This window comes from Colobus angolensis, unplaced genomic scaffold (genome assembly GCF_000951035.1).
Source record: "Colobus angolensis palliatus isolate OR3802 unplaced genomic scaffold, Cang.pa_1.0 Scaffold291, whole genome shotgun sequence".
Lineage (NCBI taxonomy): Eukaryota > Metazoa > Chordata > Mammalia > Primates > Cercopithecidae > Colobus > Colobus angolensis.
Genome location: NW_012116166.1, coordinates 3,254,829 through 3,282,615, shown reverse-complemented (window position 1 = coordinate 3,282,615; position 27,787 = coordinate 3,254,829).

Below are 27,787 nucleotides of genomic sequence, written 5' to 3'. Positions count from 1 at the left end.
CTGATGTGGTGGCATGTGCCTGTAGCCCCAGCTACTCGGGAGGCTGAGGTAAGAGAATCGCTTCAACCCAGGAGGCAGAGGTTGTGGTGAGCCAAAATTACACCACTGCACTCCAGCCTGGGCGACAGAGTGAGACTTTGTCTCAAAAACATAAAAATAATAATAATGGCAAATTCACATTTTCTGTGTTTATTTATGCTTTGGGCTTAATAGGATCAGTGGCCTAATTTAACATTTGATTTTTGTATTTACATAGCAAAGCCTTATTGCAGAAATACTATATGTTTGGCTCAAAGCTAGGTCCTGGAAACAAACTAAAAAAAATCCTCTACATCCTGAGATGTCTGCTGTCTAAATCGTGGGTAACTATGTAAATTATTTCAAGGAAGTGCTTCTCATTGTTGGTGATACAGGGTCTCAAAGCTAGATATCAAACTGTGAAGGTCACATCTCCAGAGACTTTCAGCACTAGTCAGCAAACTTTTCCTGTAAAGAGACAAATAGTAAATATTTCAGACTTTGTGGGCCATACAGTCTCCATCACAACTGCTCAACTCTGCTGTTTGGAGCCATAAATACATAAACAAATGAGCATGGCCGTGTTCCAATAAAACTTTATTTATGGGCACTGACATGTGAATTTAATGTAATTTTTACATGCTATAAAATATTGAACTTCTTTTTTTTTCCTCTCAACCATTGTAAATATAAAAAACCATTCTTAGCTCACAGGCCATCTCAAAACAGGTGGCAGATCTGATTTGACCCGTGGGCTGCGTTTTCTGACCCTGTTTTCTAGGCTAACAATTATCAAGGGCTGGGCTTAGAAATGTAGACCAATGTTGGTAGAAACTGTGACCCAGTGAGTCAAGAAGGCATAAGTAGTAGTGAATGGACCTCCTTGTCCAGAGAGGATGGCTCTCAATTGTGACTTAGGGTTGTCAGCTTTGCTATAAGTTTCAGTGGGTACGGATGATCTCATTTCATATTTAATATTGGAGCAAATCAAAGTTCCTTTTAGCTCGTACACTCTCCAATTCCGTAACCGTTAGGACTCTCATATACAAGTGACAAAAACTTAATGCCAATTGATTCAACGGAAGAAAAGGGAATGTATCAGCTGACATAAGTGGAAAATACAACAGCATGCACGGCTTCAGGTATGACTGGAGGGCGATACTAAAGCAAAATTAACAGACATCAGTCTCCCACTCTCTTTGTATCTTGGTTCTGATCTCTACTTTGGTTTCATGGCCAGCTCTGGGCTTACCCTGTCATCAGAGTTAGCACTCATACTGGACAGAGGGTGGCTATGGCTTGAATGTGTTCCCTCCAAAATTCTGACGTTTCCAATGTGATAGTGTTAAGTGGGGTCTTCATGAGGTGATTAGGCCATGAGGGCTCCTCCCTCACAAACAGATTAGGGCCTTTATCCAAAGGGCTTGCAGAGTGGGTTCACTCTTCCGCTCTTCTGCCATGTGAGGATGTAGTAAGATGACACTCAGCAGACGCTGGTGCCTTGATCTTGGACTTCCCAGTCTCTAGAACTGTGAGAAATACATTTCTGTTCTTAATAAATCACCCAGTCTCTCATATACTGTTACAGCAGCACAAAACAGACGAAGTCACGGGTTTCTTATTTTGCCAACAAAATCCCTGGCTGGACTGTCGTTGACCTGCCCCGATGATATGCATATCTCTGAACCTGATCACTGTGCCTTAGGGGATGAAATGCTGTGATGGGTTGCATGCATGCATCCCCACTGTGCTGTAGAGAGAAGAGGAAGGCACGTTCCTCCCAAACACAGGGACTGAAAGCAGGTAAGGGGTGGCACCCCCCCAAATTGCAGTTTTCTCTCTAGAAGAAAGTAGAGTGAATACAGGAGAGGTGAAAAAGAAACAGCTGACACCCAGCGGGAATGCCTTCTTGAGAAGGCATGTGATGCACTGGCCGCTAGATTCTGAAACTGGATGTGACCCACAGTTTATCTGAGCAGGCAGCAGGGCACCATGTGTGCGGACTTCATCTGGTTGCTTCTGAGACAGAGAACAGACTCAGAAGCTGTGGTGGTCCTTGGATTTTTAAATCTGAAGTCCCGGCACACCACCAAAGGAAACCAGGAGACCCCCCTCAGGTGGCCAGCAGCCCCTGGTGCTAAGTAAAACACAGGGAAAAATGAAACAAACATACATCTGATTGTGCCACCATTTCATAGCAGAAAGACCATTTTCACACCCCAAAGGTAGCTATGATGTACTCTCAGAATAAAGGACGGTCCTGCACAAAGAAGGACAGTTGGCTACCATCACATGGGTTGGGATCCCCAGGAAGCAGGCTCTGAGATGAAGATTATTGTGCAGAATGTTTAGGAGGGAATGTTCTTGCAATCAACCCTGGAGAGAAAGGAAGAAGGCAGGCTGAGCTGAGGGAGGAGTTGGGCTGCAGTGTAGTCTAAGAAGGTCTAAGTCAAAGCTGTAGGGAGCTCTAGAGATGGAGTGGACTTCAGAGTTGTCCTGAGACAAGCCAGGGTGTGGGTGGTCTTAGTTCATTGGGGGTGCAATAATGCAGTACCATAGACTTATTTCTTACAGTTCTGGAGGCTGGTAGTCCAAGACCAGGGTGGCAGCATTGTCAGGTCCCGGCGAGGGCCATTTTCCAGGTTGTACACTGTCCATTTCTCATTACATCCTCACTTGGTGGGAAGACAGCAAAAAAGCTCTGGTGTTCTCTTTTCTAAGGACACTAATCCCATTAATGAGGGCTCCATGCTCATGACCTAATCATCTCCCAAAGGCCCCATTTTCTAATACCATCTGATACGGTTTGGCTGGGTCCCCACCCAAATCTCATCTTGAATTGTAGCTCCCATAATTCCCTTGTGTTGTGGGAGGGATCCAGTGGGAGATAATCGAATCATGGGGGTGGTTTCCCCCATCCTGTTCTCATGGTAGTGAATAAGTCCCACGAGATCTGATGGCTTTCTAAGGGGAAACCCCTTTCATTTGGCTCTCATTCTTTCTTGCCTGTTGCCATGTGAGACGTGCCTTTCACCTTCCACCATGATTGTGAGGTCTTCCCAGCCACGTGGAACTGTGAGTTCATTATACCTTTTTTTCTCTATATAATTACCCAGTCTCAGGTATGTCCTTATTAGTGGCATGAAAACGGACTAGTACACCATCACAATGTGAGTTAGGGTTTCAGCATGTGAATTTGGGGAGGACAGTAACATCTACTCTACATAACAATGACTTTCTAGTGGGGTTGGAAAGAGCTACCCCGTGGGTGGGACATGTTGGGGAGGTCCTCTCACCTCTGAGAATCTGAGGTTCAGGGTGTGCGACTGCTGTATGTATCTTATCTTGAACTGGATTTAAAGTATCAGAAAACTTGCGCAGCCAAGTTGAAGATTCTCACCAAGACTCATGTGAGACTTCCCTCTGGGTGACCAGAGAGCTGAAATATGCAGGCTTGACCAGGTACAAGGCCCATGGGGAAGGAAAGGCAAAGCAGTTTCTGCTGTGAAAGAGTTCACCTATAAGCTCAGCTGGAGTCATGAGTCTTCTAAGGAGGAAGGAGAAGGCCAGGCGAGGCTGATATGGTCGATCCATCAACACAGAGCAATGTGCAGAGCCCGGCAGGATTTGTGCAGGTTGAGACAGATGGGAGGAGAAAAGGCAGCCTAAGAGATCAAAGGAGGCCTCTCAGCTCTGGAGGCCCAGGCATGCCAGAAAGAGGCACTCTCTGGCTCCCCTTGGAGGACCCACTGTGTACAAAGCACGCCGTCATTCATCATTTTTCAGTATCCTCAGGGCAGCCCTGAGAGTCACATCAAGCGGGTGTTATGATTCCCATTTTGTAGATGAGAAAACAGAAGGTCTGAGATGGAAAGTGAGGTCTTCAGACTCCAGGTCCAGAGCATCATCCCCCATCAGGTATGACTGCTTTCTTTAGGACCCTGGACTCGGAAGAGCATCTGCAGTGGGCCTTTTGGACCACGTGGGACCAGAGAGCCTTGGTGAAGAGTAGGTGGTTAGGGCTGTCAGGAACACTCTTTGGTGGGTCAGAAAAGCAGGGACAAGCACAGGTGGACCAAGGAGCCGCACTCCTAGGCCTTGGGCTGAACCTGAAGGTACTGAGGAAAAGAGAGGCTTCTGAGAAGACAGAGGGGCTCAAATTCCCCAGGTTTGCTCCTTAATGGAGCACGCGAGGATCTTTCTCACAGCCAGACCTAGCCTAGTACTAATGTGTGAAGACATCAAATACAGAAAGCCCTTCAGTCACCAGAGATGGCCTGACTCCGAGCTGAGGGCCAGGCTGCCAGGAAAGCCGTCTGCTCTCTCGGGAGTCCAGTGACTCAGAGATCCAGGCTGGAAGCACTGCTGTGGGGGCAAAAGAGATCATTCGCCCCAAGATTCCCGGCCTCTCTACAGGGCTGGTGAGTGCAAGCAGGAGGGAGTGACAGTATCGGTGAGGAATGAAATTGCAGCGGCTGTGTGATGCTATAAATATTTGGTTTGAAACAGCAGAGACATTCAAGATAAAAGTTAAATAGAAATAAAAGCAGTCAGATGTTTATTATATGTTGCCATAAAATTCAAGAGCAGCCTAAAAAGGCAGATCAGGATTTGTTTAACAAATAAGAGAGGAGAATGGAGGAGGCAGAGGTTTGACTGCGGAAGGGTGTATTTGCTGGAATCAGGACAGTGATGGAAGCAAAGGAAGCAAAGTGAGAATGACTCGGCCCTTGGACTTGGAGGATGAGTGTCCTTAGGTGGCTGAGAACCAGGGGACTTCCCCAAGTCTCAAGGCCTTAAAGAGACCCACTGGTCCCCTGGCTATCTGCATTTCCTGCCCATTGCAGGGGCAAGCCCCAAGGGGAGAACAGGGTGGAAGATCTGGGGGAGCTAAGTTCTGGGAGCGCAGGCAATGCGGAAGCACAGTATATGCAAGGATGGCTGGGGAGGGACAACACTGGTGCTGTGAGGCTGATGGCACCTTTTTTTCAGTCCTGCTCCCTCTCCATAGCCAACTCCTCAGGGCACCATCAGATTTTAGGCAGGGCTCAAAGGAGGCCCTGGTCCACAGTATTACAAAATAACTCAGCTAGAAGGGCCCTTTACAGAGCTCTGTGCTTGTCTAGGGGGTGGCAAGTTTTTTCTGTAAAGGGCTAGCCAGCAAATATTTTCCATTTTCTGAGTCACTCCGTCTCTGTTGCAACCACATTGCTCTTACAGCATGACAGCCACTGTACCTGATCTGTACATAAATGGGTGAGGCTGGGTTCCAATAAAACTTTATTTTAAAAAGGAGGCTGGCCGGGCACAATGGCTCACGCCTGTAATCCCAGCACTTTGGGAGGCCGAGGCGGGTGGATCATCTGAGGTCAGGAGTTCAAGACCAGCCTGGCCAACATGGTGAAAAAAACGTCTCTACTAAAAATACAAAAATTATCCGAGTGTGGTGGCAGGAGCCTGCAATCCTAGCTACTTGGGAGGCTGAGGCAGGAGAATCACTTGAACTTGGGAGGTGGAGGTTGCAGTGAGCCGAGATCGTGCCATTTGCACTCAAGCCTGGGTGATAGAGCGAGACTCCATCACCAAAAAAAAAACAAAAAACAAAATCAATGCAGACTATAGCGTATCAACCCCCGTTCTAATCTAGTCTTCATTTTATAGATAGGGAGACTGAAGTTCAGAGAGGCAGAGAAAATTTTCCAAAGTCTCCCAGTCAATTACTGATGGAGACGGGAGAAAGCCCAAGGATCTCAGGGAGATAGTTTAGTGTGGTTTCCACTGCATCAGGGTAGCACTGCATGCAATGAGAGACTTTGGCCATTCTTGTATCTTCATGCCAAATTATACCTGGCTTGCTACTACGGGCTAAAGATTAGAAGTGATAGAATCAACAGTTAGATGATCAACTTGGTAGAAAGCGGGTTTGTCACCATGGGCCAGGGTCATGCTTTCACTTCTGGAATTTGGTTACTGCTGGCAACTTTTTGGGAAACAGTTTTGGGAAATTACGTAAAGAGAATTATAGGGGGTTAAATAGTGGCCTCCAAAAAGATATGAGCATGTCCCAGCACTTGCAAATGTAACTTCTTTGTTAAAGAGTTTTGCAGGTGTTTTAAAGTTAAGAATCTCAAGATGAGACCATCCTGGAATATCCAGGCAGGTCCTAAATCCAATGGCAAGTGTCCCTATAAGAGACTGAAGAGGAAAGGACACACTTCTCCGCCTCCTGGGGAGAAGAGGAGGCCAGACAAAGACGGAAGCAGAGGTTGGAACTCTGCAGTCACAGGCCAGCGAACATGGAAGCCACCAGGAGCTGGAAGAGTCAAGGAAGGGTCCTCCCCTGAAGCCTCTAGAGGGAGCGAGGCCCTGTAGACATTGGCTCATTTTTGGTATTTTCCTTCTTTCTTTCTCTCTTTTTTAGTAAAGATGGGGCTTCACCAGGCTGGTCTCGAACTCCTGATTTCTGACTTCCAGTTCCAAAACCTGTGGGAGAACACATTTCTGTTGTCTCTAGCCACCAAGTGCATGGAATTTTTTATAGCAGTTACAGGGAAGTAACACGGGAATTTTATTTTAAACCCTACATTTGGCAAAAAAAAAAAAAAAAAAAAAAAGGCCGGGGATGGTGTAAAAGACACAGACAAAAGAGGGCACAGTTTTGTGAGCAAATGGCCATGACTTTTTGGAAATAAACTTTCTAGTAGGAGAACTTACTGATGTATGAGCCCAGGCAGTGGAAACCGAAGAAAGCAGTCTGGTTGGAGGAAGCACTAAATGTCTCCATCCAAAAATCACCATGTCTCTAAGTGAGAGTTCTTTCCACACCCACACATAAGGAGCAAGGGCAGCAGAGGGACCAAAACCGGTCTGCTTGCAGCATCTGCAGGCTTCCCAGGTCCAGGGACAAGAAGCCAAGGCTGCGTGGACTGAACTGTGGGGGATCGTGGATTGTTGTTTCCCACTGTAGAAAACTTCTAAAGCCTGCAGCAGCCACCTCTAATTGAGTGGTTCTCTCTTGGCACAGCAAAAACGTTCACCATTGAGTACTGGATATTGACTCTGGTCCTGGTGACCTCTGGCAAGTGACACTAAAAATCTCTGGGAGATGTAAGAATGAAAATCAGGAAATGGGTGTGGTGGCTCATGCCTGTAATGCCAGCACTTTGGGAGGCCGAAATGGGAGGACTACTTGAGGCCATGAGGTCCAACCTGGGCAACATAGTGAGACCCCATATCTACTAAAAACACACAAATTAGCTGGGCGTGGTGGTGTGCACCTGTAGTCCCAGCTACTTGGAAGGGTGAGGCGGGAGGATCACTTGAGTCCAAGAGGTTGAGCCTGCAGTAAGCAATGATGGTGCCATTGCACCCTAGCTTGAGTGACAGAGCAAGACTCTATTTTAAAAAAAATAAAATAAAATAAAATAAATTGACATCAAGATATTGTACATTTCATCACAGGTTGGTGGAAATAATTCAGGGAAACAGCAAGAGAAACTGGAAAGTATAAGCAAAGCATTTGCTCAGCATCAATGGAGCAGCTGCCTCCTCTATTCAAAGGCGATCTCTACAATGTCCTCTCTTTGGCTCCCTGCCACTCCTACCCAGGCCTTTGCTGTGGTCATTCCCCTACTAGGAAGCCTTACCTGTTCCTCCCTGTGTCTCTCGGTGCCATCATTCTTTTTTTTTTTTTCTTTTTTGAAAAGTCCGGCTCTGTCACCCACGCTGGAGTGCTGTGGTGAGATCTTGGCTCACTACAACCTCCACCTCCTGGGCTCAAGCAATTCTTGTGCCTCAGTCTCCTGAATAGCTAGGACTATAGGCATGTTTCCCTATGCCTATATAATTTTTTTGTGGGTTTATTTTCTTTTTTTCAGTAAAGACGGGGCTTCACCAAGCTGGTCTTGAACTCCTGATCTCAAGTATCTGCCTGCCTCGGCCTCCCAAAGTGCTGGGATTACAGACATGAGCCACCGTGCCCAGCCCCATCATTCTTTAAACCCATCTGCAGTCCAATCCCCAAGACATTCCTAGGAATTCCAGTCTCCCCTCATTCCACCCTCTAGGACTTCTTGACACACACTTTTGACTCTCTGTCCCGGAGTATTCACTCCCTGGTGAATGTTTCTGCTCAAAACCAGATTAGAAGCTCTCTGGGGGCAGGATTTGAGACACAATTGTATTTCTGTCTCCCATAAAACACAGTCAAGCACTGGGCACACACAGCCTGGGTTGAAATCTCATTCATTCATCCGCAAGTGTTTATGGAGCACCTTCACCCATTCTGGTGCTGAGTGCCAGAAATAGACAAGAAATCCCAAGTTCTGGCCTCCAAGGAGCTCAGATAAGTAGTTTTTTTTTTTTTTTTTTCTAAAGATAGTTTCAATCATTGATACAAATGTGACAATGCCAGTGAGGTAGGAATGTGGTAGGAAGATGGGGCTTGAAGGCTCTTTAGGATGAGGTGGCAGGAGGGGTGTTTTTAAGCAAGTGTTATGTACTCTGAGACCCACAGTGGAGAAAAGGGCCACCTTGGGGGTTTGGGGATAAGGGGTGCTCCAGGCAGAGAGAAGAGCAGGCGCAAAGCCTGCAAGAGGGGGGCATAGAGCAGATGTCAGTTCCAGCAGGAAGCCCACGGCTGCAGTCCAGAGACCAGGAGAGCATGACAGGGCAAGACATGGAGAGCTGGGCGAGATTGAGCAAAGCGGTGGGATTCACTATGAGCTGATGGGAATACACTGGAGGGCTGGGGTGGGGAGCAAGACACAAGCAGATTTGCATTTTCTTTTCTTTTCTTTTTTTTGTTTGTTTTTGTTTGTTTGTTTTTGTTTTTGAGTCTCGCTCTGTTGCCAGGCTGGAGTGCAGTGGCGTGATCTCGCCTCACTGCAACCTCTGCCTCCTGGGTTCAAGAGATTCTCATGCCTCAGCCTTCCAAGTAGCTGGGATTACAGGTGCCCGCCACCACAGCCAGCTAATTTTTGAATTCTTAGTAGAGAAGGGGTTTCACCATGTTGGTGAGGCTGGTCTCAAATTCCTGACCTTGTGATCTCCCCGCCTCGGCCTCCCAAAGTGCTGGGATTACAGGTGTGAGCCACCATGCCTGGTCTGGATTGGCATTTTCTAGAATTCATCCTGGCTGCCCCGGGGAAGAGAGGCCCGGATGCTGCAGGCAAGTAAGGAAGTGAGGACACTTCAGACAGATGCTAGAGGCTCAAGCTAGTTGGTGGCCATGGTTTGGGGGAGAAGAGGAAAAATCTCGAATGTGTATCTGTGGATTGATTTTTGTTGCTGCTGTTGAGACAGGGTCTTGCACTGTCGCCCAGGCTGAAGTGCAATGGTGTGATCATGGTTCATTGCAGTCTTGAACTCCTAGGTTCAAGGGATCATCCTGCCTCAGCCTCCTGAGTAGCAGGGACTACAGGTGTAGTCAACTACACTCAACTAATTTTGTTTTTTTTTTTTTTTTGTATAGACAGAAGCTTGCTATGTTGCCCAGACTGGTCCAGAACTCCCGACCTCAAGCCATCTCCCCACCTTGGCCTCCCAAAGCACTGGGATTACAGGTGTGAGCCACAGTGCCTGGCCTGCATTGATTTTCATACATGCCTTTTGTCCCGGCCAGCTGGGGCATTGCTACCTCCATCTTTCCACCCCACATTCCTGCGTGCTGTGCCTCCTCGTATGATTTTTCACCCCTCCTTGAATGGAATGCAAGCTCCAGGGCTACTTGTTGCAGGATTTTCCTTGTTGAATGGAGAAGCTTCTTTCTAGCCTTCAGCTTTCCCAGAAGGTCTTTCCAGGGGAGGCCAGTGCCCTGGGACCAAGCCTGATGTCCCCAAGTCAGAACACCCTCACTCTTTCCTGAATGGCTAACCACTCCATGTCCACACGGTTGTGAATATAAATGAAAATAGATGATTACACAACATTTGACAGATATTGATTAAGCACATATGTGCCTGCAAGGTACCCAGCACTGCATGGCCAGAGTAAAGAGAGCTGGTTAGGTTCTTCCCAGATCCAGGTTCAAACCATGGTATTGATGCTAATTAACACTGCACATTTGAGTAAACTATGTGAACTTCTCCATCCTCGGTGTCTTTATATACCAAATGGGGACAGTAATACATAATTTACAAGATCCTCATAATACTAAAGAGAAAACAGATATCATGGTACCTATTGGAAATAATAATAGCTGCTTACGCAGCAGTTGCAATGGGCCAGGCCCTAATTGAAATCTTTGTGAATTTGCTCATTTCATACTTACAGAAAGCCTAGGGGGTATTATTGCTGTTTTACAGACCAGGCACAGCACCGAGAGGTGAAATTACTTGCCCAAGGTCATCCGGCTAGGAAGTGGTAAAGCTGAGATTTGAATTGGGCCTTGTGGCTGGTGCCTTTGTTCTGAAGCACCGCACCATGGTCACTGCCTCTGAATCAAGGAACTTACTCAGTGCTCAGGAAATGTTTATTGAATTTGAGCCTGGGAGTTTGTAGCAGGTGCGTATTGAGGTGACTAAGAGTGGATCATCTATCTTGGAAAATGTGTTATCATGTATAATAAAGATAAGGCATGTGCCATGCACAGTCCCAATTCAAGCTGATAAACGAGGAGACCTGTGCTGTGTGGTGAGGATGTGGAGGAGAGAGGGAGAAGAGGAGAGAGGAATAGCAGGCGCTGTAACCTCCAACTTCAAACTAGGGGCTACCAGTGGCTGGCAGAATCCAACTGAATGACAAGGGGCCTGGGATTGATTCTTGGTTCCTGCCATCTGCCTGGAGACCCTTTTAGAGCCCCGTGTTTTCAGGACATCACGGTGGAGAGGTGGAAAGAAATCACAAAGCTGTCACCAGGAAATGTCTGCCGGTGTAGGGTCAGGAAAGTGAAGAGAAGCCTGGGCTTCAGAGGGTGACTGACAGGAGACATACCAGGGCTGGAGGCTGGTGTCCAGGGAATTAGGGGAAGGATAGGCCAGGGTGGAGGGGGGAGGCTGGAGAAGGCAGATGGGATGGTAGGGAGAGCTGCAGACAGACCAGGCTAGGGCAGAGTTCTGGGTAGTACAACTGGGAGAAGGGGCTGGCTGGAGAGGAAATGAATGATAGGAACAAGCAGCCTCCTGCACAGCTACCAGCCTGATCCCCTAACAGTGCCCAGGAGTGTGTCGTGGAGATGAATGCAAGCTGCCACGTGCCATCCCAAAACCTTGTGCTGGCGGGCTGGTTGGTGGCCACTCCGTCACAGAAAGGATGAAGGCACACTCTGAGCAGTGTTTTAATGTTCTTCAGCCATGCCAGAGCTCAGATAGAAATGAAAGGACCTGCGTCCAGTAATTAGGCACATGCCAAGCCCAAGTACCTCATCAGAAGAGCTTGGATTGGGTACCCTTCCTTGGGTGCTGGGTAACCCCAACTGGGAGAAGTTATGACTTTAATCAAAAGATTATTTCTTCTGTATAGAAAATGGCCATGACAGAAACTTGACATTTAAAAAGAAAACACCTTTTCCCCCCGCTTCAGATAGATTAATTAATTCAGAAAAGGTGTTCTGAATCAAACATCTAACACATTGTTCATAAATAAGACTTTTGTAGGAAACTTGTAATTGTGAAGTGGTCACGAACAGTTCTCAAGGGTGACTTCTTTAGAACCTGAATAACTGGTAAAAGCCAGGAATGCATCCCAGGGTGGGAGGGTTTCCGATCATTCCTTCATGGGTGCAGGTGGCAGCTCTCCCAGCCTGGTCCCCTGGCCTCTTCTCTGCACATTGATCACAGCTTGCCTGCATGTAATTGAACATTAGTTCTGCTCATCTCCTCCGCTGGCTTCTCCATGGGTTCCTCTCTGCACTGGAGCAGCAAGGGGGAGATCCCAAATCCGCAAGTCCTCTCCAGGGTCATGTTTGCTAACTAAGCTTGCCTTTTTTTTTAACATGTCATGGAATCCTCCAGAGGCCTCTTGCCACAGCCATTGACCACAGGACTGGCTTCTACTCAATTTGCAGGAGCTCATGGGGCTGGAAGCCAGTTCACTCCGTGGGCCCACTTGGAGAACAGAAGACAGGATGGAAAACAGGCAAGGACCACAGGGAGAATGAACTTGGCCTCTTGCCTTTTGAGTTCACCCCAGCTGGTTTGGAGACAGGTTTGCTTAATGATCCCTAAATAGTCATTTCTGCTGTTTCTTCGGGGGCGCCTGAATTTTTAGTGATGTCACTGGCTTCTTTGGAGGGCAATGTTTCTGAATTATGTCTCACAGGCTGAGCAAAATGAAGACATTCTAACCACAAACAATCACAACCTTAAACCAAATCTTACATAGATCAAATTCCATATTTGATCTGACATTACTAATTCATTACCTACAAAGTAGGCAATGAATTTCCTTCAGTGAACTTTCTTATAGAGTCTCCTTGGGCACAGGAGCCATCTAGCAGGGGTCAGCCATGGCTCCCTCAGCACAGTACCTTGTGCTTCTGGGAACGCCTTTCACCACCCACCATCTACCTGCTTCCCAGGGAGCAGCCATGTTTGTCCCACATGACACATTCCCTGGCCACAGTTTATTGGCTCAGCAAAGGACCCATAATCAAGCTGAGCCAATCATGTGCTTGCTTGAGAACCTTAAACGTGAAACTGAGTAAAAGAGGCCATTATTTTCTTTTTAAGTTGCGCTGTAGGTATTGAAGCTTAGGGGGTGCTGGTAATTTGTTTTGTTTTAACCACAAAGAAAAAATAAATGGCAACAACAGGGAGTAGGGCTGAGAAGCAAACATTCAGAGTTAAGACGGCATGAGAGACAGAGGCCACTGGTGGTGTTGGAATGTCTGGCTTCTGTTGTTCTTGAAGCCCAGCTGCATTCTGGCGAATGTGTTCCTTGAGCCACCCCAACATCTCAGTAGTAACAGCCCTCCTTTCTTACCCTCCTCTGAGTTGCAGCCAAAACATCTCTGGTCCCTTAGAAACCCCAACAGCCTCTCCATCTTATGTTAAGCTGGAGTTTGCTGCTGTCCTCGTCTCCTGCTCATGGACATCTGGAGAATGTCAGAACCAGAGGAAAGAATGACAAAGTCACTGGATGCCAGATTCTTCATCAATGCTGCAAGATGTCTCTGGCCTCACTTAGCACAGCGACAGAGCCTTAAGTGAACCCATGCTTCCTGAATCCCCACTTAGCCATGTCCTTCCTGCTAGGGGGTGAGCGAGAGAGAGGGGGCCCCCTGGCTAAGAGACTTGGCAGGGGTGATGACAGGATGCTCAGCAGGATAGAGCCATCAGACTGTGGCTGTCATCGGGAAAGACAGAGACGTTTCTGCTTACAACTTTGAGGCTTCCAAACTTTTCCTGGTATGAGAGAGTGTTTCTTCCACCTTAAACTACATGATGGAAAGATATGTGAGAATAGAAAAAAAAAGTGTGTGTTGCTATGGAACTGCAAATCCCTGATAGAAGTCTTCCTCTGCGCCACATCCTGCATTGACGAGACCACCCGGCTAGTCTCAGAGCAAGATGGAGTGGCCCTCTCAAGTGCTATCATTGACTGTTACCTACATTCCTCCAGGCCCTATGTAGCAGCCCCTACCACAGCCATCGCCCCTCAGGATTTGAATCAATTCCCCAGTCACCACGCTAGGGGAAAACAAAAGCCTTATTTGAAGTCTCTCCTGACTGTTTTCCTTAGGAAGCTGTCCCACAATGCCTCGGTGAGGGCTGGCAGGCGAGCTGACTAGCCCCTGCCGGACAACTGTCAGGTTGGTTGAAGGATATTAGAGGGAAGTTGATCATGTGTCAACGCTTCTCAGCGCCCACTCACATCAGGGAAGTGATACAGCTGTCACTGTGGCCGACGAGGCGGCTGGCAGAACAGGCCACGTTCACCAACCCAGCTGTCCAATTAGATGCAAGGGCCTGACCCTCAGGTGTGCGGGAGGCAGGGAAGAAGTGCTGAGGAGGACACCACTCCCAGCAGTCTCTGTGGCCTTCTGAGGCTCCTGGGCTGCCTCCCTGGCTGCCTGTGTCCCACTGAACAGATCAGGGATGCAGGGACATTCAGTCAAGTGATGCCGGCTCCTGCATTCTAACCTTCTCCCATCTGCATTTCTTTATCTTGTTTCCTCCCTTCCTCTCTCCCTTCGTTTCTTCCATCCTCCTTTCTCCCTGCTTTCCTCCCTTCCTGTCTCTTGGGGTGGGTTATGTGATGAGAATATAAAGAAAAGTGCCTAGAACTCCTCTGGGGAGACAGTAGGAATATGTGAGGTTTGATTAGATGCTGAAAGAAAAGCCAAACTGTGGCAGAGAACTCTTTAGTGCTTTGTTCTCAGTGCTTTTAAGAACGCTAGTGTGGTGTTTGATTAAATAACATCATCAATTTGGAAACAATGCTTAGTGTGATAACATGGGAGAGTGTTGTTGAAAACACTGCTCTTTTTTTTTTTTTTCCAATTTTCCATTAGATTTTATTTATTTATTTTCTATTTAACTTTTTTTTTTTAAGTTCAAGGGTACAAGTGCAGATTTGTTACATAAGTAAATCGTGTCATGGGGGTTTGTTGTACATATTATTTCATCACCTAGATTATTTTATTTATTGATTTATTTAGAAACAGTCTAGCTCTGTGGCTCAGGCTGAAGTGCAGTGGCACCATCTTGGCTCACTGCAACCTATGCCTCCTGGGTTCAAGCAATTCTCCTGCCTCAGCCTCATGAGTAGCTGGGATTACAGGCATGTGCCACCACGTCCAGCTAATTTTTGTGTTTTTAGTAGAGATGGAGTCTCACCATTTTGGCTAGACTGGTCGTGAACTTCTGACCTCAGGTGATCTACCCGCCCCGGCCTCTCCAAAGTGCTGGGATTACAGGTGTGAGCCACCGCGCCAAGCCCCGTCACCCAGAATATTAAGCCTAGTACCCACTAGTTATTTTTCCTCATCCTCTCCCTCCTCCCACCCTCCACTCCCTGATAGACTTCAGTGTATGTTGTTCCCCACTATGTGTCCGGATGTTCTCGTCACTTAACTCCCTCTTATAAGTGAGAGCATGTAGTATTTGGTTTTCTGTTCCTGTGTTACTTAGCTAAGGATAATGGCCTCCAGCTCCATCCATATTCCTGCAAAGGACATGATCTTCTTTTTTTATGGCTACATAGTATTCCATGGTATGTAAGTACCACATTTTCTTTATCTGGTCTTCCATTGATTGGCACTGAGATGGATTCTACGTCTTTGCTATTGTGAAAAGTGCTGCAATGTACATTTGTGTGCATGTGTCTTTATAACAGAATGATTTATATTTTGGGGGGTATATACCCAGGAATGGGATTGCTGGATCAAATGATAGTTGTTTCTAGGTCTTTGAGGAATCACCATAGTGCTTTCCACAATAGTTTAATTAATTTACACCCCACCAACACTGTGTAAGTGATCCTGTTTCTCCATAGCCTCGCCAGCATCTGTTATTTTTTGGCTTTTTAATAATAGCCATTCTGACTGGTGTGAGATGGTATCTCACTGTGTGGTTTTGATTTGCATTTCTCTAATGATCAGTGATGTTGAGCTTTTTGTTCTTATGATTGCTGGCCACATGTATGTCTCCTTTTGAAAAGTGTCTGTTCATGTCCCTTACCTGCTTTTTAATAAGGTTGAAAACACTGCTCTTCAGATTGTGGCCTTTCTCCTCAATAAATAAATAAATAAATAAGTAAATACTAACTGGGCCAGTGCCTGTCATTGCAGCACTTTGAGAGGCTGAGGTGGAAGGATTGCTTGAGGCCAGGAGTACAAGACCAGCAACATAGCCAGACCCTGGTATCTTTCCCAAATGTATGCAGCCAGTACTTGGTAGAGACTGTCTTTACAAAAATTTAAAAAAACAAAATTAAAAATTATCCAGCCATGGTGGTGCATGCCTGTGGTCTCAGCTACTCATGTGGCTGAGGTAGAAAGATCTCTTGAGCTCAAGAGATAGAGGCTACAATGAGCCATGATCACACAACTACACTCCAGCCTGGGCAACAGAGTGAGACCTTGTCTCAAAATAAAATCAAATAGAAATAAATTTTAAAAATAAATCAAGGCATCATAACTCAGCAGTGTCTTTGTGTATTTTGGGGAAGCAACAGCATGTCCTTAGGAGGTGAGTACATAATGGGGACTGTGGTTTCAGGTCTTACCTCTGCCCTGCCTTGTTCTCTAAGGCCAGGACAAGGATCCAGTGTGTACTTAAAGGTCCTGGGGCATTCTTCTTTCTCTTTGTTGAGAGGTGTACTGACATAGGCATGAGCACACCCATTATTTGCCTTAGGCTTTGAGTGTACTAAAGACCCCCCCCCACCCCTCAGTCCCTTTGCTTTTCTCTGGAACCCTATAGGGTGGTTGCCATCCCTCTCATTTTGTAGGAAAGAGAACAAAGTACTGATGGTGTTGCTATCTTTCCCAACTGAACGCAGCCAGTACTTGGTAGAGACTGGATTCAAACTCAGAGTTCTTTATTCCAAGGTTCCTGGTTTGATACAGGAAAAATTTCAAGATATTGAACAAGACTTTAAAGAAGAGCTCTACACTTTGGGAGGTCGGGAGATCGAGACCATCCTGGCTAACAGGGTGAAACTTCATCTCTACTAAAAATACACAAAATTATTCAGGCGTGGCGTCACACGCTTGTAATCCCAGCTACTTGGGAGCCCAAGGCAGGAGAATCAGTTGAACTGGGAGGCAGAGGTTGCAGTGAGTCGACTTTGAGTTTGTGCCATTGCACTCCAGCCTGGGCAACAAGAGCGAAACTCCATGTCAAAAAAAAAAAAAGCCTCTAATTCCCACTCATTTATTTTTCTCTTTTCCAACTCTGTGTCCACCCTTAATCTGCTGTGTGACTGGGAGTAGTTGAAGCCCCCAAAGTCATTGTTTCTACAAAACTCTTTCCAAGAAGTTCCCCTGGGAGTTGAGTTAGGGGGTGGGGTTTCCTAAGGTGTAATCCTTTTAATGAGATTTTAAAACCCTTGTATTCCTTAAGAGATTTTCGTAAGCCTTAGTCCCTATTGATCCTTATACTGGGATCTTGTTGCAGGTTTTCTGGACAGGAAAGTCTATGACTTTGGGAAAGTAAATCTTCACTGTATCTCTGGACTGTGCACGTCCACTTGTAGATGTGCCCAGGTTATCCTTGGGGTGCAGCAGTAACTAACCAAAACTTTCTGCGTGAACATGGTTCTTAGTGTCAGAATCTGAAGAGTTTATGTTACAAATATGCCACTTAGCTGAATTTCTATTTTATGTTTTCCTTTTCTTTTCTTTCTTTCTTCTTCTTCTTCTTCTTCTTTTTTTTTTTTTATTTTGAGACAAGGTCCCCCTCTGTCGCCCAGGCTGGAGTGTAGCTGTACAATCATGGCTCACTGCAGCCTTGACCTCCCCGGCTCAGGTGATTCTCCTGCCTCAGCCTCCTGAGTAGCTAAAATCACAGGCATGCATGACCATATCTGGCTAATTGTATTTATTTATTTGTTTATTTATTTATTTATTTTCTGTAGAGACAGTGTCTGGCTATGTTGCCCAGGCTGGTCTTGAACTCCTGGCTTCAAGTCAGCCTCCTACCTTGGCCTCCCAGAGTGCTGAGGTTTTAGGCATGAGTCTGTGCCTGGTTGGATTTCCATAGGCAGAGCATCATCCATTAGATGATGACGGGTCCTCCAGCCCATGATATCCTCTTGTACATACCCTTCTCCAGCCAGTCAGGGTCACTCCTCTTGTTCATTTCTCACCCCAGGACTTTGCTCATAGGGGATCTGTTCTCTTGGAGGGCCCTTCCCGTATATTCCTGTTGTCCCCTGCCCCACAACTTCCACCCAGCCAAAAGTATCCTCTTTCTTCCAAACTCCCATAACCCTTAGTTTATACTTTCTTTTCGGTAACTTTCACTGCTACCCTAAGGCTACCACTATCCATATGAGGGGATGAATCCTGTCCTGGGCTGGTGAATTACAGGTGAATTACAACCACTTTTAGATTCACACATTACCAAGAGCTACTTACTAATAATCCATTAGGAAGGTTCTTGGGTTAATGTAATGAAGAATTCATAAATAAAAATTAAGAATATATTAGAGTTTGTAGAGGACTCTTCTACCAAGTCTGGGTGGCAGCAGGGCAGAGTTTCCCATGCACCTGGCCCCATACAGAGTATAGAACTTTCTGGAAGGTCATTCTATGACTGGTCTCTTGAGTAGATCATGATATTTCAAAGCTGCCGATCTTGCTTCTACAATTTACAAACTACATTAAACTTTGCATCCTTTTCAGTTTGCTGCAGTTGTTCCTCAACCCTACAATGTAGACAGGAACACGTTTTTCACTAACAGTATTATCGACCTCTAAATTAAAATTTGTTATTTAAGTTGAAGACCTGTTTGCATTGTGATTTCAATATGAATCATCTTTGCTCCTAATGCTAAAACCAGTTTATACTTTATCCCCAAACTGTTGTGCTTGTACAGCCATACTTCATGGGTGATGGTCTGTCAGTGAATTTGTTCTCTTTAAATGGTTTGCAACATATTATCAAGGTAAATGCAATAAAATTCCTGGGCTAGTGTTTAGTTTATGAGGCATTGTTTTATAAAATAAAACCAAATGTGTATATGCTTATCTTCATCTCTCATAGAGTAAATAATACACAATTTATGTGTTACTAGCAACTAGCTGATTTTGTTATTCTCCATTTGTTATCACCAGATATTTCACCACAGAAGAATGGGAATGGGAGAGTGAATGTATGCCTGAGTCTAGATGGGTAATGGTCAGAAACATTTGAGAAACATGCCTTCCATCACTGGACAGCTGATCTTCCTGTTTTACAGTGACCTCTTGCCCCCTTAGTGAGGTGTCTGCTGGAGCCATCTCCCTATCCCATCCACCATTCCAGAGCCAGATCTGTTTGCAGATCTCAACCTCATGATTCCTGTGAGCTGAATGAATGAGCCCTGTGTCCAGGGACCACCCACAGTGTTACAGGCCAAGCCATAAAAATAGTCATAAATGTAGCTAGAATTTATCTAGCACCTTTCTTCCTAAGAATTTCCAGGAATACTTTCACTTTTTTATCTCACTTAACCTCACTGACCTCTACCTGGGGTCTCCAGGATTTGGTGGAATTTATACCTTTAAAAAGTCCTCCCCCATCCCCTTCCCCTCCATTTGAGAGTCATTTAGGACAGGACAGGCTTCCTACCATGGACAGCCTGGTACCCACCCTAGTCAGGACCAAACTATGCATTCCCCAAGAGAAACAAAAGGAAAAATCCAGGGTGTGAATGAAAAAAAAAAAAAGAAAGAAAAAAGAAAATAATAAGAAATTCTGTCTTGCAAGCAGGCACTTTTGGAAGAAAAAGGTACACACACACACAAAGAAAATGATCCCTGGGCATTAAGAATGCCTAATTGTCTTAATTTACTTGCTGTTCCTTTAAACTATGCTAGTTCTGGCACTGACACCACTTCTTGTTGTCCCGCCTGGACTCTGCATCAAATGCAGCTCACAAACAGGGGCTTGTATTTTAAAGTGAAGGTTTGAAAAATTAACTGTTCTCCTTTTGCCCTTTCAACTCCCAGATGGAAAATCCCACCCCGATTAGCCAATTGATTTACTCAAAATAAAAACACCACCTTCCACTCTTCTCACCCGCTGTTCTTCTTCCCCCGAGGTTTTCTAAACAGCTGAAGGAGGCCCTTTGCTCCCTAGAAGGTGAAGTCCTTTGGGATGCTCAGGACTGAATAGGGAGAACAAACTGGGCTTCCTGCTAACAACTGGATCTGTGTCGCTGTCTTCCCTCTCTTCCCAAGAGTCCTAGCTTTTGTCTGGCAGACACAACTGCTCCGGTGAGCTCCACCGAGCTTTGCTGGGCATGCGCAGGAGGGCAGGTGGCTGGTGGCACCCTCAGACCCGGGTGGAACACCCGATTTGCAGCAGCCTGTGAGGAGGTAGACAGGGCTGTGAAGGCTGCATATTTGGTGGTGGAGGAGTCCTGTGGTCTCCAGTTTTTAGGTGTCCTTCCTATTGATGTCTAGCTTAGGAAGCATAATGTTCTGAGTTTCACGAGGACCTAGATAGAATCATTGCTCTGACTTAAGGATGACAGGAAGCAAACACAATAGAAATGAACCCTTAGTCTTGGAGGGTGGTGAGGAGAGCTCCAGGAAGGGTCAGAAAACCTGCTCCTTCTCATTGTCTGCTCTCTGTGGACTTGCTCTGTGACCTTTCCTAGTCCTTCTGGATGGTCGCTAACATCTCATATGAGTTTATCTCATCCGGATTTATCTGATCCAACTCCACACCCTGAAAGTATTCCCAAACCCAGTTCCATCCTCCAAAGACTGCTTGTCCCAGAAACAGCAAGACAGAGGTCCTCCCCAAGCAGAGAGGGCAAGGGGAACAAAGACCCCGGAAACTCCTTTTCTTTTGTACATTCTCCCCGTGTTTCTCTCTACATCCCCCCAACTTAATTTTCTTGACAAGACAGCCATTGTGTTTGTTTTTAAAAGTATACACATGCTTGCACACATACATATGACATGTAATGTTATGATGATGTTTGTTTGAAAAAAGATACATATATGTGTATATATATATATTTATAATGTTATATGTATTTTTGGTTTGTTCTGTAAACATCATCATGCACAATTAATACCCACAAGTCATGTGAGTGCATCACTGTGTGGTTTTCTGTGATTTATAAGACATGGGAGCTAATGGCTGTCAGCTGGGAGATGCAGTGACCTAGGGAAAGTACTGGAGCCCTCTTTGCTTCAGCAAAAATGAGAAGTGGGCCATGCCTGGTGCTCACGGCTGTAATCCTAGCACTTTGGGAGGCTGAGACAGGAAGATGACTTGAGGCCAGGAGTTTGAGACCAGCCTGGCCAACATATGGAGGCCACCCCTCTCTACAAAATATACATATTTTAATTAGCTGGGCGTGGTGGTGTCCATGCTTGTAGTCTCAGATTCCTGGGATGCTGAGGTAGGAGGATCGCTTGAGCCCAGGAGTTCAAGGCTGCAGTGAGCTATGATTCCACGGCTGCATTCTAGCCTGGGCAACAGAGCAAGACCCTGTGTCTCCAAAAGAAAAAGAAAGAGAAAGAGAGAGACATACAATTATCCAATTTGTGCTGGGCTAGACTGAGGAGGATGAGCTGCCCAGAAGGAAAATTGAAGGGGGCACCCACTCAGGGCCCTGCATGTGCTGGGCCCTGAGTGCAAAGTCTCCTTGCAGTTTGCTCTCCCGGCACCCCACTGCCTCTCTCTAGTCTGTGCCCTGCCCAGAGAGCAGCTCCACACTCCTCCATTAGTTTGCATGGTGCTCCCACTGTGGACTCTGTCTCTCTTCCCCTCACTCTGCCTGTTCAGAGCCCTTGTCTCCACTATTAATATGCACTTCTTTGTGCCTTTATTTGTCTAATGGTTCCATCTTTCCACTGGCCTGTGAGACCCACAAAGCCCGGGTCAGGCCTGTTCTGTTCTATACAAATTCACCCCTGTGCTTAGCATGGAACTTGGCCCCATGCAGATGCTCACAAAATGAATGAGTAAGTGATGCCGAGAGAAGAGGAGAAAAGGAGCCGGCCAGCAGGCAGTTCATGGGGGCAGAGCCCAGGTCTAGCAGTTCTGGAGATGTGGGGAGAGGCTGCCTCCCACAGGAGCTCCGGTGTAACCTTACACAGGAAGGGCCAGGATGGGCCATGTCCCGGAACTGTGATAGCAAAGTCAAGACTACACAAGGACAGGATGGAGAAGATAGGTCACTCCACAGGCTGCTGGGTGGCTCAGGAAACTCAGCACCCCTGCAAGGGACCCTGATTCCTTCACCCTTTCCCATGCACACAGCTAGCCTTACTCTTCAGAGCTCAAGACTCTTCCCCAACCTGCAACTCCCTCTAGGTTGGCCAGCCCTTCAGGGAAGTGGCCTGTTCTTCAGTGTGGCCCATCCAGTGTTTAGATGGCCTGCCACACCGGACCCACAAATCAGCCTGCATACCTCTCCCTAACTTGTCTGTATTATGTTCATTTGCTGGGCGGTGATAAATATTAGAATAAAATAAACTAAAGATGGCTGGTGAGGGCTCTGTTAGCTATCTTTACGGTCTCCACTGCAGCTGTATGACAGCTTAGTTGGGAGTAAGCGGTCTCTTTTCACCAAGTAACTTTAGCCTTGGGAAAGACGAACATCAGCTAACTCCAGAGCTATGATGGTCGGTGCCAGTCAGTAAATCAGTCAGATTTTAATTACTGGACGGATGACAGGGTGCAGTGACAGGTTGCAGTCCACAGGAGAGTCTTCCTTCAAAGCCACTTTAAAACCAGAGAGTGCTTCAAGAGGAAAAACCAGATGCAGAGATCAGAGGCCCAGCTCAAGAGGAAGGTGGGTGCCAGTTCCCGTCACTTTAACCACTTCCTGCTTGCATGTGGACAGAGCGAGGGGAGCCGGCGGCTGGCCTGGTACAGGGAAGTTTCCTTCCTTCCCCCACCCCTTCTCTCAAATTTCCCCCTTGCCCTCCTTTTCTTTCAGCCCTGTGATTTTTAATAGGTTCCTACAGCTCTTTGCCTCCGCAGCTGTTTCGTGCCAAGAAAGCCGCGCAGATTTGTAAAGTGGCAAACCCTGCTAATTAGTTAGATGAAGTTGCCTTTCTGACAGTGGCTCTGGCGTCAGAGAAGGTGACATACCTTAGAGTGACTGCACCGGGGAGGCCTCTCCATTGTTCTCCTCGTGCTTTTCCCGCCCCTTATTACCGATGCCCTGATAATCACCCTTCCTCGAAAATCCCACCCCAAAGTTGCTCACTGCAGGCCTGGCTCCTGGCAGAAAGTCGCCTGCCTGGTATGGAGCCCCCTGCAGACCCTACGACCTTCTCTAGGAATGCCCTGCCCCCAGCACCAGGGAAGAGAGCTAGGGCAAGGAGTTTAGGATACGTGCGTGCAACATTTCGCCTTGTGTGAGTGGAGCCAGGGGGACGGGACAGGGTGATGGGAATGACTTGCAGTGACTTTGGGGACATTGGGATGTGCTGTTTCAGGACGTCCTTTTGTACTGTCAAATGGGTCTTGGCATCCTGTGGACTGCAAACAACGTGAAAACCAGGACCATTTCCCGGTGAAAGTGACGGAAATCTTCCCTCCTGTAGAAACCGTAGCCCAGCCAAGACAAAATGATGCTTTATCTCGTCTTCTTCTCCATTATGGCCCCTGAGAGGTGGCAAGGCCCATAAAGATCACCTTCTGTGACTTCTTCATGTTGCCAACAAGAAAATGGATCCTGGAGAGGGATGGGGACTATCCTGAAGTCACCCAGCTAGGTGAGAGAGAGTGATGGATTTCCTGCTTCCTATCTCACTCAGTCTTGTCCAGTTCAGTATTAATCAGCCATCTGCAATATGGCTCAATTGCAACCCGCATCCTCACTGAGGGCTGAGGGTCGTTTCTTACAAAGCTCACAGCAAACGGGCATTTCTCACTGGGCCTGTAGGTCGGATATGGCAACCTTGCTCCAGGCTGCAAGTCAGATTCAGGTCTGCTCCTTTACCTCTCATTCCAAGGCTCAGGCTGAAGGGACTGTGACCACCTGGGGCACGTTCCTCTCCTGGCAGACTGCAGGAGTGAGAGAGGGCAAGCCAAATCCTGCAGACACATGCAAATCCTGTGGTTCCCTCATGGCCCCTCAACATCCATTGACCAAAGCAGCCACATGCCTAAGTCCAAAGACAAAGAGCCACCTACTCTATTGGGAGAGATGGAAAAGGCACACACGGGTCACCAAAGCTATGGGTGTAAAATCCCGTTACAGGGCGGGAGAAAGACTAAGAAACAACAGTCCAATTCTTTCCCTACTACAACCCAGTGAGTTTTCCGATGGCAAATCGGATGAAATTGCTTCTTTCTCTCCCAGAAATGATAAGCAGTTTCTTATTCCTGCCAGGAGAATCTCTAAACTCCTTAGTAGGAAAGCCCGTCACATGGCCCCCACCTTACCTACCCATAGCCTGAATATCTCCTAGATCATATCCGGTTGGTCTTAGAAACTCCCCAGAGCCACCATTCCTTCTAGAAGATGCCCTGCATGATGAGGCCCATAGTGTGCTCAGTGCTCAAGGCTGGCATGGGCAGGGTGTTGTGCTGGGTGAGCTGAATATTTCCCAGGAATCAGATGAGTTTATTCCCAAACCTGCTTTACTTGTAATTGTCATTATGCAATTTAATAAATTGTGCACATCGATCAAATAAGAGATGAAAAAATTAGATTTTTTTCCCTGTGAAAACTAAGTTGAAAGCTTTGGAAAGACTCCAGAGAGACCGGAGTACTGATAAAAGTTTCTACGAGGGAAGCTACGGTAGAGTATATGTCTGAGGCAAGAAATCATGAGGATAAAGATTCTGCACTTAGGTGGCTGCACAAAGTGTTTCCACTTTGCAGAGCCTGAAACTGGAAGTGGTGGGTGCAACATCCCAGCGTGGTTTTTGCAAGAAAGGAGACATGGGATCCATTTGCAAACTCTGACTTGAAGGCCCTGCATCCAAAGATTTGAGGTGTCTGCATTTTTATATCCCTCCGCATAAAGGTGGTCTCCATTTCTGTCCCAGCTCACTGAGGGAAGACCTTCAGGCTGCATTTGCTGTAGAGTTGGTAGGAATGGAGCTTAGTAGATCCTGCCGGTTGCCCTCAAAGTTAATTGCATCAGAGAAGCCCTCCAGGACCCAGGAACGGTCAGAGCCACCCGGATTGTGGCACCTGTGCCCCGCAAGAAGAGTATGCTTGGGTTTCTCTCTCCAGTTGTGGGTTTGGGTCACCACTCTCCATCCCAAACCATCAGCACAGATGGGCTCTTCTCCTCGTGATGCCTGTGCCTACCCAGATGACCAGGGCCGGAAATAACAACTGAGCCTTGGGAATGCTGCACTGTGGAGCCCACAGCTCCGTGTGCAAGAAATCAGATGCAGTGAACACATCTGCATCTCCTCTTCTAGGAGACGGGCCCCACGTCTGCAAGTGAATATCCTCCCAGGGGGGAGCCCTGAAATGCACTTGAACTCTGATTTGTTTTTAGCACTTTACGGTCAGCTTCAAAAAATAATTTTAATATCTAGACTTCTGTTGGGAGAGCGTTGTAATGGAAATACAGTATTTTCCAAGGATTAAACAGAAGCCCACAGTGAACAGAGGCCGCTCCTTGGTCTCTGCACAATTGTAAATATAATTTTTAAAGAAATAAGGTATAATGCAAATGATTATTTATGTCCCGTTTCTCTATTCCAAGTAGAGAAAAACCTAACCAGTGTTTCTGCTTTCCTCATTTCCTAATTCCAAAAGTAATTTAACAAAAACAAACAAGTAAACTGAAGGGAATGGTAAAATAATCGGTAACTCTCGAAAGAGAACAGCAGTTTCTCGGCTTTTAGATTAATTCATTTTGTTCAATGCAGATGTGTTAAATCTATTCATATCCACATATTCGAGATGAGTTATTTTACTACATTGTTGTGCTGTATAAAATGAGTTATTTTGGTGAATTAAATGCTAGGGTGTAATTTTCAAAGGAAACAGAGGTTTGTAAATGCAGCACAACGCATGTCAGTGTTTCAATGTGATTATTAAATATTACAGGAAATACATCTCATGATCATTTACTTGTTTCCTTTTGTCTTTTTTTTAAACGTGTGTACAGGTCATCCTGCAAATCGATATTGTAACTACAAAGATGTCAAAGAAAATGCAACTATCGTCATTCACGGAATTGTATCTCCCCTTGAAGGATACATATATTCTATTTTGTAAATCACCGTCAAAGAAACTGAAAGAACTGAATGCTTGACTCTGATATCTCGGCACCCTTCACAGCAATAGTGCAAGGGGTTGAGGGAGGGAAGCAGTGAAGTCCCATGAAAAAAAACAATTTCCATAGAGAATTCCATTTGCCAAAACGATGGCTCAGAGAAAGTTAAATACGTTGATTAATGTATCTGGTACGGACTTACCGAGTGTTTCTTGATTTTGGAATGCCTTGCCTAGACTTGAAAATGAGCTCGGAGATTCTAGCCCCAGAAGGAAAATAGGTGGGGACTTTCCTTCCTATCAGCTGAGTGGCCAAAGTCACTGGCCCCGGGAGACCACCGTTCTGCTCAGCTCAGGGCGTAGCCAGTGAACCCTCCTGAACTCAGCATTCTAGGCCATTACTACCAATCCATCACAACTGGCATGCAAATTGAAATATATTTTCTGGCCCACAGTTAGATCAACTTGCCCACTTTATAGTGTAGACAGTCCTTTTCGCCTCCACTCTAGACATTCTTAAACTACTGCTGCTGCCATAATGTGGGAGTGTCCTTCTGGGTCAGCTGTGGTTTGGGGCAGCAGCACCCTACTTTGCTGATTGTCACTGACTGTAGCCACTTCCCACAATCATCGTGTAAAAGCAAAAACATGAATTGTAAGAAATAAAGAAACGGATCCCAAACTTTGTCTTGGGGAAGAAAAGCTGGGGTTGGGGGTACTGGGCACTGCTCCTTGGCCATCTCCTCATAGCTTTGCCCCAACGTGAGTCCAAATGCTTATGAGAATGTAAAACAGAATATGACTGGTGCTGTATCAATGTCTTCTCAAATTTCAGGTCAGAATTTTAAAAATCTAAAAACATGACATTAAATAATGAAAAAGAAAGCCCTCAATTTTCCCATTTTCTTTTGCATTGAATTACAGGTTGAAGGTGATGAGAAGGAGGACAGAGTGAGTGCAGAAAGCGGGAGAAAGTTCAGGCAAGAAAGGAGAATGCATGGGAGGGTCTGCTCCAAGCAAAGCCTTCTCTGCACTCTTTCACGGAACAGACAAAACATAAAAAAGACAGCAAAGAAAGAAAGAGAGAGGGCTGGGCGCCATGGCTCATGCCTGTAATCCCAGCACTTTAGGAGGCTGAAGTGGGCAGATCACCTGAGGTCAGTAGTTCGAGACCAGCCTGACCAACATGGTGAAACCCCATCTCTACTAATAATAAAAGATTAGCTGGACATGGGGGACGTGCCTGTAACTCCAGCTGCTAGGGGGGCCGAGGTGGGAGAATCAATTGAGCCCATGAGGTGGAGGCTGCAGAGAGCTGAGATCGTGTCCTTGCACTCCACCGGCCTGGGTGACGGAGCGAAACTCCGTCTCAAAAAGGAAAAGAGAAAAGAAAAGAAGAGAGAGCTCAAGAAGAATTTTTGCCGAAAAATAAAAACAAAAATAAAATAAATACAATAATCTCCTTGTAGAAACGGGGTGTCTGGGACCCGATGCATTGCTGAAGAGCAGAAGCCTCTCTGTGCTCAGCTTGTTGCATTCATTCTTGGGTGAGTTAAACAAGAAGGTGGGAAAGCAGAGCCTGCTTTATGTTGCATCTCTCTTTTCCTCTCATTGAAGTGGGAGCTTGAGCGATTTGGCGGCTGGATCTGGGAACCTGCCTGCCAAACTCCACCTGCTGAAGGGAGTTGCTCCAGCTGTTTCCAAGAGCTCCTCTTCGGCAAAGGTTTATCGGAGAAAAGAGAGCTAATAAAAAAACATGATGAATCAGGAAGCAGAGGTGAGCCGAGGAGCTCGCTGTAGGGAGCCTCCCACCCTTCCTTCTCGGGCGCCAGCCCACCCTAGCTCTGCCCGGGCACCCACCTGGTGTGAGCCCAAGGAGGGCCCAGAAACTGCAGGCTGGGCTCAGAAGCCACGCACTTGGGTCCTTAATGCTGACCTGAGCCTCTGTGGTTTCTCTGAGTGA